The sequence below is a fragment of the Ciconia boyciana genome, chromosome 32 (assembly GCF_034638445.1).
Source record: "Ciconia boyciana chromosome 32, ASM3463844v1, whole genome shotgun sequence".
Lineage (NCBI taxonomy): Eukaryota > Metazoa > Chordata > Aves > Ciconiiformes > Ciconiidae > Ciconia > Ciconia boyciana.
Window position 1 is genome coordinate 601,362 of NC_132965.1, and position 10,300 is coordinate 611,661.

Below are 10,300 nucleotides of genomic sequence, written 5' to 3' on the forward strand. Positions count from 1 at the left end.
TGGATGTGGATCTAGGGAGGAAGGAGAGATGGGGGTGAGATGGGGGGGTTGTCCCCACTGCAGCGGGTGGTGGGACACCATCAGGTTCCTGCGGACGTGGCACCCACCTTCTGCGAGGTGTCCACTCTCTCCAGGTAGGTATTGCTGGGGGACTCTACGTCTGCAGGGTGGAAGAAGAGGTGGCATGGGACCCCAGCGGCTCCCCGGGTGCCGCAGCCCTGCCAGCCCACAACCATCCACCCACCCACCAGCCCCCTACCTTCCCACTTAGCTGCCTGGTTGCTGGCGGCGAAGCCCTGGGAGCCGGTCCAGCTCTCGTCCGTGCTGCAATAGAGCTCCAAGCGGGAGGTCAGCTTATCCCTGCGTGATGGGACGGAGACGGATGAGAACCAGGCACGGTCCCCACCCCCCCAACCCCCGGCGATGCACTTGCCTGTACTCTTCCTTCTGCCTCCGAGCCCGCACCAGGAAGGCGGTGAAGATGGCAATGGCTACGACCAACCCGGCCACCGGTACCCCTACGGCCACCCCCACCTTGCTGACCCGTGAGCTGCAGGCCTTGTCTTGGTACCAGAACGCCGACTGCTCCGAGCACCTGGTGGGGATGTCCAGGTGGTGAGAATGATGCCGGCTTCACCCCAAAGCCAGGGGGACACCCATTTTGGGGGAGGTGGATGCACAACTGGGTGCTTACTCGCACTGTGGTCCTGAGCGTGTCACAGTGCACGTGCCATGGATGCAGGGGTAAGGGTCGGCAGATCGTCTGTCACATCTGGTGATGCAGAGGACGCCGGTGGCGGTGACGAGTGGGGAGTAGTAGGACTTGAAATCCTCCGGGATGTGCCTGTTGCACAGACCTAAAGGTGGAGGCGCACGGTTCAGGGTGTGTAGGGACGTGGTTTGGGGGTGCTGGGGTGGGGATGAACGACCTGTGGGCTCACTTACTTGTTTCAACCTCTTGCACCCCGTAGTTGGTGACGTTAGTGAAGGTAGCGTTGAAACAGAAATCACCTGGGATGGAGAGAGCAGCTGCTGGTGGGCGCCCTTGGGCTCAACCCCCCCAGCAAGGACCTTGCCCTGGTGCCAGGTGACGTGTGGGGGGCAACCACTAGCATCACTCACAGTCGCTTCCTTGACAGCTCTTGTTGCAGCCGGTGTAGTCGCTGACGGCGCTGACGAGGTTCGTGGAGATGCTCTCCACCGTCTCGTTGGCCGTGATGCTGGCGAGCACCTTCAGGAGGACCGTGTAGTTCACCACAATGCTGCCCTGGCTGCAAGGAGAAGGGGCACCAGTGGCTCAGCAGGGCTAGGCTGTGGTCCCACACTGCAGGGGACCCAAATGGGACCAGTTTGGGGTCCCCAGTGTGGAAGGACAGCATGGCCACCATTACACGGGGCTGGACCGTCCTGGAGGAGCCCCAGGGACAGAACATGGCTTGGAGGGATGTGGATGCCCCACCCTTGGAGAGCATCACCTTGAATTGACCCCCGTGGGTCCCTTCACCCCAGATCAGCCTGCCGGAGCAGATGGACCCGTCAGTACCCCATGAGGACACACCACCCGGCCCCTGGTGGGCACTCACGTCAGTTCATGGATCACCACGTCTTGGTAGCCCTCTATATGCTTGTAAACCTCCCTCATCTGGAAGACAAAAAGAAGCCATGGGGTGATTCGGGCAGCAGCCCGGTCACGCCCCAAATACCCCGCCAAGGTGCTGCCCCAGCATGGGGATGCCCCTGACATCGCTGCGCCCTGACCTTCTCCTTGAAGTCCTTCTCAAAGTCCTTGAAAGCTGCAGAGGACTTATTTCTGAGTTCTTCTGTGAAATTCCTGTTGTCGACCTTTGTCTTCATCTCCACTGTCGCATTCACCGTCACTTTGCCAAGCAGAAGGAGACCCATGAGCACTAAACCTCGGCAGCCCCGTCCCACCACCGGTGCCCTTGCTCAGGGGACCAGGTCAGTCCCTCCATGGTGGCCCCGTTCCCAGGTTGGTCCTTCTGAGGTGACCCCAACCCCATTCCCAGGTTGGTCCCTCCATGGTGGCCCCATTGCCAGGTTGGTCCCTCTGAGGTGACCTCAGCCCAGCTCCTGGGTTGGTGGCCCCCCCACGGCAGCCCCGGTGAGGTGTAGCACAGCTTGAGATGGCTCCCTACCATTTTTGACCTCGATGATCTCCTTGGCGAACTGACACTCAAAGCCCTGGAAGTTTTCGGTGCATTGGCAAAGTCCGTTGGCCCAGGTGCCACCATTTTGGCAGATGGCTACCTCACAGTAGACTCCGTAGTACCCTCCCGGACATATGCACTTGATGCCGTCCCACGTGGCCCCGTTCTGGCATTCACCTGGAAGCAGCAGCCCAGGACATGGGTGTTGTGACACAGCCCAGAGAAACCCCAGGAGCACGAAGCCACCTGGAGAATGCCTGGGGCATGGTGGAAGGTCCGGGAGTAGGGACACGGCTAGGTGGTGCCAGCAAGGAGGACTCACCTGGACTGGTGGTGGTCGCAGCGGTTGTGGTGGTGGTGATAGTGGTAGGGATGGTGGTGGTGGTCGTTGTAGTGGTGGTGGTGGTGGGGCTGGTGGTGGTAGTGGTGGGGGTGGGGGTGATGGTGGTAGTGGAGGCGGTGGTGGCGGGGGTGGTCGTAGTGGGGGTGGTGGTGGTGGTGGCTGTAGTGGTGGTGGGGTTGGGGGTGGTGGTGGAGGTGGTGGTGGAAGTGGTGGGAGTGGTGGTGGTGGTCATAGTGGAGGTGGTGGTGGCGGTGGTGATCATCATAGTGGTGGCGGTGGGGGTGATGGTCGTAGTGGTGGTGGGGGTGGGGATGGTGGTGGTGGGGGTGGTCATAGTGGTGGTGGTGGGGTTGATGGTCATAGTGGTGGTGGTGGAGGGGGTGGTGGTAGTGGTGGTGGTGGTGGGGTGGTGGTGGTAGTGATGGGGGTGGTGGTGATGGTGGTAGTGGAGGCGGTGGTGGTGGGGGTAGTCGTAGTTTTGGGGCGGTGGTGGTGGTTGTTGTAGTGGTGGTGGTGGTGGGGGTGGTGGTGGTAGTGGTGGGTGTGGGGGTGATGGTGGTAGTGGAGGCGGTGGTGGCGGGGGTGGTTGTAGTGGGGGGTGGTGGTGGTGGCTGTAGTGGTGGTGCAGTTGGGGGTGGTGGTGGAGGTGGTGGTGGAAGTGGTGGGAGTGGTGGTGGTGGTCATAGTGGAGGTGGTGGTGATCATCATAGTGGTGGTGGTGGGGTTGATGGTCGTAGTGGTGGTGGGGGTGGGGATGGTGGTGGTAGGGGTGGTCATAGTGGTGGTGGTGGAGGGGGTGGTTGTAGTGGTGGTGGTGGGGGTGGTGGTGATGGTGGTAGTGGAGGCGGTGGTGGTGGGGGTGGTTGTGGTTTTGGGGGGTGGTGGTGGTCATAGTGGTGATGGGGGTGGTTGTAGTAGTGGGGGTGATGGGGGTGGTGGTTGTAGTGGTGGGGGTGGTGGGGGTGGTCATGGTGGTGGTCAGGGGGTCGTAGTGGTGGACGTGGTGGGGGTGGTGGTCGTAGTGGTGGGGGTGATGGTCGTATTGGTGGTGGGAGGGGTGGTTGTAGTAGTCGTGGTGGTGGGGGTGGTGGTTGTAGTGGTGGGGGTGGTGGTGCTGGTGGTCGTAGTGGTGGTGGGGGTGGGGATGGTGGTGGTGGGGGTGGTCATGGTGGTGGTGGAGGGGTGGTTGTAGTGGTGGTGGTGGGGGTGGTGGTGGTAGTGGTGGGGGTGGTGGTGATGGTGGTAGTGGAGGCGGTGGTGGTGGGGGTGGTCGTGGTTTTGGGGGTGGTGGTGGTGGTCATAGTGGTGATGGGGGTGGTTGTAGTAGTGGGGGTGATGGGGGTGGTGGTTGTAGTGGTGGGGGAGTGGTGGTGGTGATGGTGGGGGGCTGGTCGTAGTGGTGGGGTGGGGGTGATGGTCGTAGTGGTGTTGGGAGGGTGGTTGTAGTAGTGGTGGTGGTGGGGGTGGTGGTTGTAGTGGTGGGGTGGTGGTGCTGGTGGTCGTAGTGGTGGTGGGGGTGGGGATGGTGGTGGTGGGGGTGGTCATGGTGGTGGTGGAGGGGTGGTTGTAGTGGTGGTGGTGGGGGTGGTGGTGGTAGTGGTGGGGGTGGTGGTGATGGTGGTAGTGGAGGCGGTGGTGGTGGGGGTGGTCGTGGTTTTGGGGGTGGTGGTGGTCATAGTGGTGATGGGGGTGGTTGTAGTAGTGGTGGGGGAGTGGTGGTGGTGATGGTGGGGGGGCTGGTCATAGTGGTGGGGGTGGGGGTGATGGTCATAGTGGTGGTGGGGGTGGTGGTGGTGGTGGTGATTGTCATAGCGGTGGGGGTGGGAGTGGTGGTTGTAGTGGTGGTGGTGGGGGGTGGTCGTAGTGGTGGGGGTCGTGGTTGTAGTGGTGTGGGGGTGGTGGTGGTCATAGTGGTGGTGGTGGGGGTGGTTGTAGTAGTGGGGGTGGTGGTTGTAGTGGTGGGAGTGATGATCATAGTGGTGGTGGGGGGTGGTTGTAGTGGTGGGGTGGGTGGTCCTAATGGTGGTAGGGGTGGTCATAGTGGTGGGGGTGATGGTCGTAGTGGTGGTGGTGGAGGGGTGGTTGTAGTGGTGGGGGTGGTGGTTGTAGTGGTGGTGGGGGTGGTGGTGGTCATGGTGGTGGGGGAGGTGGTCGTAGTGGTGGGGGTGGTGGTGATGGTCGTAGTGGTGGTGGGAGGGGTGGTTGTAGTAGTGGGGGTGGTGGGGGTGGTGGTTGTAGTGGTGGGGGTGGTGGGGGTGGTCATGGTGGTGGTGGGGGGGTCGTAGTGGTGGGCGTGGTGGGGGTGGTGGTCGTAGTGGTGGGGGTGGGGGTGATGGTCGTAGTGGTGGTGGGAGGGGTGGTTGTAGTAGTGGTGGTGGTGGGGGTGGTGGTTGTAGTGGTGGTGGGGGTTGTAGTAGTGGGCGCGGTGGGGGTGGTGGTTGTAGTGGTGGGGGTGTGGTGGTGGTTATGGTGGTGGAGGGGTGGTTGTAGTGGTGGGGGTGGTGGAGGTGGTCGTGGCGGTGGTTGTAGTCGTGCGGGTGGTCATAGTGGTGGGGGTGATGGTCGTAGTGGTGGTGGTGGAGGGTATGGTTGTAGGGGTGGTGGTGGTTGTGGCAGTGGCTGTAGTGGTGGGGGTGGTCATAGTGGGGGCAGTGGTGGTGGTGGCTGTAGTGGTGGTGGGGTTGGGGGTGGTGTTGGTGGTGGTGGTGGAAGTGGTGGGAGTGGTGGTGGTGGTCATAGTGGAGGTGGTGGGGTTGATGGTCGTAGTGGTGGTGGGGGTGGTCATAGTGGTGCTGGGGGGGTTGATGGTCGTAGTGGTGGTGGTGGAGTGGGTGGTGGTAGTGATGGTGGTGTTGGTGGTGGTGGTGGAAGTGGTGGGAGTGGTGGTGGTGGTCATAGTGGAGGTGGTGGGGTTGATGGTCGTAGTGGTGGTGGTGGTGGGGATGGTGGTGGTGGGGGTGGTCATAGTGGTGGTGGTGGGGTTGATGGTCGTAGTGGTGGTGGTGGAGGGGTGATGGTAGCGGTGGTGGTGGTGGGGGTGGTGGTGGTAGTGGTGGTGGTGGGGGGGGTGGTGGTGGTAGTGATGGGGGTGGTGGTGATGGTGGTAGTGGAGGCGGTGGTGGTGGGGGTGGTCGTAGTTTTGGGGGTGGTGGTGGTGGTTGTTGTAGTGGTGGTGGTGGTGGGGGTGGTGGTGGTAGTGGTGGGTGTGGGGGTGATGGTGGTAGTGGAGGCGGTGGTGGCGGGGGTGGTCGTAGTGGGGTGGGTAGTGGTGGTGGCTGTAGTGGTGGTGGGGTTGGGGGTGGTGGTGGAGGTGGTGGTGGAAGTGGTGGGAGTGGTGGTGGTGGTCATAGTGGAGGTGGTGGTGGTGGTGGTGATCATCATAGTGCTGGTGGTGGGGGTGATGGTTGTAGTGGTGGTGGGGTGGGGATGGTGGTGGTGGGGGTGGTCATGGTGGTGGTGGAGGGGTGGTTGTAGTGGTGGTGGTGGGGGTGGTGGTGGTAGTTGTGGGGGTGGTGGTGATGGTGGTAGTGGAGGCGGTGGTGGTGGGGGTGGTCGTGGTTTTGGGGGGTGGTGGTGGTCATAGTGGTGATGGGGGTGGTTGTAGTAGTGGGGGTGATGGGGGTGGTGGTTGTAGTGGTGGGGGTGGTAGGGGTGGTCATGGTGGTAGTGAGGGGGTCGTAGTGGTGGTCGTAGTGGTGGGGGTGGTGTTCGTAGTGGTGGGGGTGATGGTCGTAGTGGTGTTGGGAGGGGTGGTTGTAGTAGTGGTGGTGGTGGGGGTGGTGGTTGTAGTGCTGGGGGTGGTGGTGCTGGCGGTCGTAGTGGTGGTGGTGGTGGTTGTAGTAGTGGGCGCGGTGGGGGTGGTGGTTGTAGTGGTGGGGGATGGTGGTGGTTATGGTGGTGGAGGGGTGGTTGTAGTGGTGGGGGTGGTGGGGGTGGTCGTGGCGGTGGTTGTAGTGGTGGGGGTGGTCATAGTGGTGGGGGGGATGCTCGTAGTGGTGGTGGTGGAGGGGGGGTTTGTAGTGGTGGGGGTGGTTGTGGCAGTGGTTGTAGTGGTGGGGGTGGTCATAGTGGGACACACAGCTGTGTTGGGAGATGAGGTAGTGCTGGCCATAGTGGACGCAGCGGTGCCAGTAGCTGTGCTGGAAGCCGGGGTGGTGCTGGCCATGGTGGACACAGCGGTGCCGGTAGATGTGTTGGGAGCCGGGGTGGTGCTGGCCATGGTGGTCGCAGTGGTGCCGGTAGATGTGGTGTGAGCCAAGGTGGTGGTGCCCATGGGGGATTCAGAGGTGCCGGTAGCTGTGTTGGCATCCGAGGTGGTGCTGGCCATGTTGGACTCAGCGGTGCCCGTAGATGTGTTGGGATCCGAGCTGGTGGTGCCCATGGTGGACGCAGAGGTTCTGGTAGCTGTGTTGGGAGCTGAGGTGGTGCTGGCCATGGTGGAAGCAGCGGTGCCGGTAGATGTGGTGGGAGCAGAGGTTGTGCTGGCCATGGTGGACGCAGCAGTGCCAGTAGCTGTGTTGGGAGCCGAGGTGGTGCTGGCCATGGTGGGCACATCGGTGCCGGTAGCTGTGTTGGGAGCCGAGGTGGTGCTGGCCATGGTGGATGCATCGGTTCCGGTAGTTGTGTTGGGAGCCGAGGTGGTGCTGGCCATGGGGGACAGAGCAGTGCTGCTAGCTGTGTTGGGAGATGACGTAGTGCTGGCCATGGTGGACGCAGCGGTGCCGGTAGTTGTGTTGGGAGCCAAGGTGGTGCTGGGTATGGTGGACAGAGCAGTGCCGCTAGCTGTGTTGGGAGATGACGTAGTGCTGGCCATGGTGGACGCAGCGGTGCCGGTAGCTGTGTTGGGAGCTGGGGTGGTGCTGGCAATGGTGGACGCAGCGGTGCCGGTAGTTGTGTTGGGAGCCGAGGTGGTGCTGCCCATCGTGGACAAGGCAGTGTCGCTAGCTGTGTTGGGAGATGACGTATTGCTGGCCATGGTGGACGCAGCGGTGCCGGTAGCTGTGTTGGGAGCCGGGGTGGTGCTGGCAATGGTGGACGCAGCGGTGCCGGTAGTTGTGTTGGGAGCCGAGGTGGTGCTGGCCATGGTGGATAGAACAGTGCCGCTAGCTGTGTTGGGAGATGACGTAGTGCTGGCCATGGTGGACGCAGCGGTGCCGGTAGCTGTGTTGGGAGCCGAGGTGGTGCTGGCCATGGTGGACGCAGCGGTGCCGGTAGTTGTGGTGGGAGCCGAGGTGGTGCTGGCCATGGTGGACAGAGCAGTGCCGCTAGCTGTGTTGGGAGATGACGTAGTGCTGGCCATGGTCGACGCAGCGGTGCCGGTAGGTGTGTTGGGAGCCGAGGTGGTGCTGGCCATGGTGGATAGAGCAGTGCCGCTAGCTGTGTTGGGAGATGACGTAGTGCTGGCCATGGTGGACGCAGCGGTGCCGGAAGCTGTGGTGTGAGCCAAGGTCGTGGTGCCCATGGGGGATTCAGAGGTGCCAGTAGCTGTGTTGGCATCCGAGGTGGTGCTGGCCATGGTGGACGCAGCAGTGCCGGTAGTTGTGTTGGGAGCCGAGGTGGTGCTGGCTATGGTGGACAGAGCAGTGCCGCTAGCAGTGTTGGGAGATGACGTAGTGCTGGCCATGGTGGACGCAGCGGTGCCGGAAGCTGTTGAGTGAGCCAAGGTCGTGGTGCCCATGGGGGATTCAGAGGTGCCAGTAGCTGTGTGTGCATCCAAGGTGGTGCTGGCTATGGTGGACGCATCGGTTCCGGTAGCTGTGTTGGGAGCTGGGGTGGTGCTGGCCATGGTGGACGCAGCGGTGCCGGTAGTTGTGTTGGGAGCCGAGGTGGTGCTGGCTATGGTTGAAAGAACAGTGCCGCTAGCTGTGTTGGGAGATGACGTAGTGCTGGCCATGGTGGACGCAGTGGTGCCGGTAGCTGTGTTGGGAGCCGGGGTGGTGCTGGCCATGGTAGACGCAGCGGTGCCGGTAGCTGTGTTGGGAGCCGGGGTGGTGGTGGCCATGGTAGACGCAGCAGTGCCGGTAGTTGTGTTGGGAGCCGAGGTGGTGATGGCCATGGTGGACGCAGTGGTGCCGGTAGTTGTGTTGGGAGCCGAGGTGGTGCTGGCTATGGTGGACAGAGCAGTGCCGCTAGCTGTGTTGGGAGATGACGTAGTGCTGGCCATGGTGGACGCAGCGGTGCCGGAAGCTATGGTGTGAGCCAAGGTCGTGGTGCCCATGGGGGATTCAGAGGTGTCAGTAGCTGTGTTGGCATCCCAGGTGGTGCTGGCCATGGTGGACGCATAGGTTCCGGTAGGTGTGTTGGGAGCCGAGGTGGTGCTGGCCATGGTGGACACACCGTTGCCGGTAGCTGTGTTGGGAGCCAAGGTGGTGCTGGCCATGGTGGATGCAGCGGTGCCGCTAGCTGTGTTGGGAGATGACGTAGTGCTGGCCATGGTGGACGCAGCGGTGCTGGTAGCTGTGTTGGGAGCCGGGGTGGTGCTGGCCATGGTGGACAGAGCAGTGCCGCTAGCAGTGTTGGGAGATGACGTAGTGCTGGCCATGGTGGACACAGTGGTGCCGGTAGCTGTTGAGTGATCCAAGGTAGTGGTGCCCATGGGGGATTCAGAGGTGCCAGTAGCTGTGTGTGCATCCGAGGTGGTGCTGGCTATGGTGGACGCATCGGTTCCGGTAGCTGTGTTGGGAGCTGGGGTGGTGCTGGCCATGGTGGACGCAGCGGTGCCGGTAGTTGTGTTGGGAGCCGGGGTGGTGCTGGCCATGGTGGACGCAGCGGTGCCGGTAGCTGTGTTGGGAGCCGAGGTGGTGATGGCCATGGTGGACGCAGCGGTGCCGGTAGTTGTGTTGGGAGCCGAGGTGGTGCTGGCCATGGTGGACAGAGCAGTGCCGCTAGCTGTGTTGGGAGATGACGTAGTGCTGGCCATGGTGGACGCAGCGGTGCCGGTAGCTGTGTTGGGAGCCGGGGTGGTGCTGGCCATGGTGGACGCAGCGGTGCCGCTAGCTGTGTTGGGAGATGACGTAGTGCTGGCCATGGTGGACGCAGTGGTGCCGGTATCTGTGTTGGGAGCCGGGGTGGTGCTGGCCATGGTAGACGCAGCGGTGCCGGTAGCTGTGTTGGGAGCCGGGGTGGTGGTGGCCATGGTAGACGCAGCAGTGCCGGTAGTTGTGTTGGGAGCCGAGGTGGTGATGGCCATGGTGGACGCAGCGGTGCCGGTAGTTGTGTTGGGAGCCGAGGTGGTGCTGGCCATGGTGGACAGAGCAGTGCCGCTAGCTGTGTTGGGAGATGACGTAGTGCTGGCCAGGGTGGACGCAGCGGTGCCGGAAGCTATGGTGTGAGCCAAGGTCGTGGTGCCCATGGGGGATTCAGAGGTGTCAGTAGCTGTGTTGGCATCCGAGGTGGTGCTGGCCATGGTGGACGCATCGGTTCCGGTAGGTGTGTTGGGAGCCGAGGTGGTGCTGGCCATGGTGGACGCAGCGGTGCCGGTAGCTGTGTTGGGAGCCAAGGTGGTGCTGGCCATGGTGGATGCAGCGGTGCCGCTAGCTGTGTTGGGAGATGACGTAGTGCTGGCCATGGTGGACGCAGCGGTGCCGGTAGCTGTGTTGGGAGCCGGGGTGGTGCTGGCCATGGTGGACGCAGCAGTGCCTGTAGTTGTGTTGGGAGCCGGGGTGGTGCTGGCCATGGTGGACGCAGCGGTGCCGGTAGCTGTGTTGGGAGCCGGGGTGGTGCTGACCATGGTGGACAAGGCAGTGTCGCTAGCTGTGTTGGGAGATGACGTAGTGCTGGCCATGGTCGA

The 10,300-nt window shown here is 62.7% G+C and overlaps 1 pseudogene; it reads right to left on the reverse strand.

The window, feature by feature from the left end:
* Positions 1-3,489: 3,489 nt before the first annotated feature.
* Positions 3,490-6,622, reverse strand: LOC140645266 (uncharacterized; annotated as a pseudogene).
* Between the last annotated feature and the right edge of the window lie 3,678 nt (positions 6,623-10,300).